Genomic DNA, 4,157 nt, shown 5'->3' with positions numbered 1-4,157 from the left:
CACATGGTGATTGTTTTCCATCATACTCAGAAAGTGGCCCTATATATACATGGACAAACATAACACCTATCATTCTTTAGTTTCCTTTTCTTCTTTGTAAAATACAAAGATGTACGGCTGTGTCTACACTATGAGCTATGGGTGTGATTCCCCTGCTCATGTACACATACATTTAGCTCTCATGGAACTAGCGTGTGTATAAATAGCAGTAGAGCTGTGGTACCATGGCAGCAGCAGAGGCACTGCTGAGCTCGACTGAGTATGTACTCACTGATTTCAGGTGGGTGTGTATAAGGCATATACTGTTATCTGTATTAAGTGACAATCCAGCAATGTTTTCTACAGTAATGTCCTAGTCCTTCGTCAATTTATTGTGTTAAGATTACCTACTCACCTTTTGAAAATGGGTTAAGGGAAATCAAAGACTGGCACTTTGGATGCTCTTGATAATTTCAACCCCCATTCACCATTCTCTTCATAAAATTCACAGTGGCTTTATAAAACCAAAAATCTTTTCTTCTATTATGTAACACAGCATGTGCCCTGTTGTCTAAAGACCAGCTCCTGCTCCATTGAAGTCAGTGGCAAAATTTCCCATTGGCTATAATAGCTGGATGATCAGGAACCTAAATAGTAATATTTCTTGTTTCAAATTACCTCAAGCCCATTGCAGGTATAGAGTCAGTGTGTCAGGATTACTCCATTTATACTGGTGTAAAATCAGTATAAGTGAGTAGAATTAGGTCCATAGTCTGAACCTTACCGCTGTACCTCCTTAACAAGACATAGGACTTATCTATACAGTATGGCAAAGCGTGCCACAGGGGTGTGATTTGTAAAATGCACTAATGTGCTATGCTCTAACTGCCCCATGTAAATTCTGCTGCCATGTTCTAAAAGGTACCTCATTTGTGTTAACTTTTTCCTGTTTGAAAGACCGTAACTTGAATTAGGCACTTTTGGACAGTGCCAGATTTTACTAGGGCCAGTTAGAGCACAACACGTTAGAGCACTTTTAGAAGTTACAACCAATAGCCTGCATTGCCTGTGCCATGTAGACAAGCCCATACCTAGTTAATATATTTCTAAGTAGTTAATTTTTCCTTTATTTTTGGACATAATAGGACACTTTTTTAGGAATACTGTGATATTGGCATATGTAAAATTTATATCTGAGCCTTTAAAACTGGCCTATGAGCAAAAAATTAATTAAATCTCCTTTTATCCAGAAGCAAAACATTTAAGAAATTTATTTCTAAAGAGTAGTGCAGAGACTATTTTAAGAGTTAACCTATATTGTGCTTTATGTCTGAAATGCATTTTTAAAATATACCTAGGAAGCAGATGTTTGACATTGATTTTGTGCTTCCCTTATGTAACTGATTTGCAGATTCTTATTTGACTTCTAACCCTTTGAATTTGCACAAACAATATTTTGAATTCAGGAAGTGATTAATAAAATGTTACCTAGACTTTTTGTGCAGCCTTTTACAAAACTGCAAACAATGTAATGTCTTTATTGTACAATTGTAGTTTCTGTTTATTTGCCACTACCACTATGCACTTCAATTTTCATGATTTATTACCAGACTCTTCAGTACATTTAAAAACTAATTGGCATAAGTGTGGTCAGGTCATCTTCACAGATGCAGTGGTCAAAATATTTTTGTGCCCTCAAGGTTTTTTAATTTCTGATGATTGCAGGTATTGAGGCTCCATCCTACAAGGCATTGAGCCCCTCCTTCAATATGCTGAATGCCATGAATTACCATTGATTTGGGACTTGAAGGCAGTCAGTACCTTACACCAAACCTTTAGAGTGAACTCTGAGTCTTATAAATTTATTGCCAAAAAGAAAAATGTAATGTGATGGTAGTTGGGAAACTGAGTGGCTCAGTGGATTAATAGAGTAGGGGGTCACACACTTTGTAGCTTGTGGAGGCCAAGCTTACTGCACGCATCAGGGACTCCTTGTATTCCTCCATTCCACCCAACAAGCTCTTTGTGTGTCCCTCTTCCCTGTGTGCCAGTGGCTCTAGGGATGAAGAGGGGGTGTTCCCTCCTGCCTTATACCATAGTCCAGTGTTCTTCTTCCCCACACACATCAAAGGTTCTGTGTGACCCTTTTCTGCATTATCAGGGTCCCCCCTTCTCCTCCCAGGCCAGTGGCTGTGTAGAGCCCCATTTCCTCTCCCCTATAGCAATGGTTGTGTGCACACCTTCTTGCCCTGACCCCCATTATTATTTTTCTGAGATAAGTCATTCCCATTGTCAATGTGTTAAACTCTGTTGGTGGGATGCGATGAGATGGGGTAATGTTATGCTGGAAGACATTAATGAGTGTCATCAACCAATTTGATTTATAGACTATTGCAGATGTCCTTGAAGCTGTGGCTGTGCTAAGCAGAGGGCAGGAGCTCCATATATTCCTCATTTCCCCTTTTTGATTTTCAATTTTCCCCAACAGGAATAGGTTTCTGGCCACTGAAGCGTAGAATATTCCCTGAAATTTTGGAATTGATCATATGTGGTGTTTGAAAGTTACCATGTTACATACACACATGAAATGGCATCAAGTTGAGTATATATGCCCTTTCAAGCTCAGCTAAATATAGAGCATTTCATCTCTGTGATGTTAGGAGTTTGCCCAGGGCAGCACTCACTGGAAGTTGTTGCTATTTGATGGTTGTTTGACCTATGTGAAATGAGTTGGCAGTTAGTCTGGTTTAACTGCATATGCGTGTACATCACAGCAGGCTCAAAGTACCATTGTTGGCAGCTTCAGTAAAGAGACCAAGGAGCTGAAAGATCATCGAAACTGAATTACTTTCTTGGCCTAACGTGTTCTTCTACATGACAGTTGGACTTATTTGAGAATGCTTTCACTGCTGCTGCCTAAGCTTCACTTATTACGTGGATGGAAACAAGATTTTAGCCTACAGAACGGCCAAGCCTGCATTTTTCACTAACACCAAATACTCTTTATAACATTTATTAAAGAAGATTGAGAGATTCTCTAGAATCTCTCCCATGTAATGTTAAATAATAGAAGCTCTTCTCCCTCAAGAATAAAATACTAAGTTGTTAATTTATCTTGATCAGGAGAGATAATCTGCACCTCCTTGCTTCAGATTTGCTACTTGTGAAAATTTGGCAAAATCAGAAATGAAATATTGGATTTAAATGTATATACTAAATAAATCTGGATTTTTTTAATGGTAAAACTGACATACTGAAAAATTAGAAGTCAATCACATTCAATTAGCTTTTTTTAAAAGTGTAATATCCCACGTACTTAGTTCTTTTTGTTTCATATTGAATCTTTGCTGCTAATGGGTTTTTGTTTTGAAAGTTCAGTGTTTCTAGTTACTTTAAAGATGTTTTGCTTGCATTTGGTCCCTGAAACTGTTTGTTTATGATGGGCTCAGTAGCTTCTTGAATACAAAGGGGCAGCAGAAGAATAAAATGTGTAGTGCAGCCTTCGCTAATTCTGATTTAGCAAGATGTGAGAGTATGTTTAAAATCCTTTTTACCTGTCAGTGAATTGAAAGCTAAATGAAGCCTAAACAATTTAGTCCAGATATCAGATTGGTTAAAACCAATCTTTCAGCTAACTGCTGACACTGGGTAAAATTCATCTTTCTACAAGGGGCCAGTACAAAGTCTATTTACCTTGTTAAATTCTACTCAAGTCCTATTTTAAGGGCTTAAGTGATGTATAAGCCATGTGCTGGCTCTCTTGTTCTCATGCTATGCCTATCACCATGGAACTCAGAGAGCAGTGCAAGGATTTCAAAGGGAAGGAACTACATTCCATTCCAATTGCTGATCTCAGCAGCACTGGAGATGGGCTTCTTTGCCATGGTCCCTGACTATACAAACCTATTGTTCGAAGCTGCATTTTTTTCAGAATGATTTTTTTTTTTTTAAGGAAATAGGGTGAAGATATTAAAACATTTTTCTCATTTCCTTGTACAAGACTTTTAACATAATAGGCATAGGGATGTTTGTGTTTCACTGAGATTTGCTGCACACCTTTGATATTACCAAAAGGGCCCAGGTTCCCAGCCATTTCAACAGGACATGGCTTTGGACAATTTGTTTCCTGAATCTACTCTAAAGTTTATTATTTGGCATCCCCTTCATAGATGACCTTC

Source organism: Mauremys reevesii, linkage group 6 (genome assembly GCF_016161935.1).
Source record: "Mauremys reevesii isolate NIE-2019 linkage group 6, ASM1616193v1, whole genome shotgun sequence".
NCBI classification, from domain to species: domain Eukaryota; kingdom Metazoa; phylum Chordata; order Testudines; family Geoemydidae; genus Mauremys; species Mauremys reevesii.
This window is presented reverse-complemented; position numbering follows the sequence as displayed.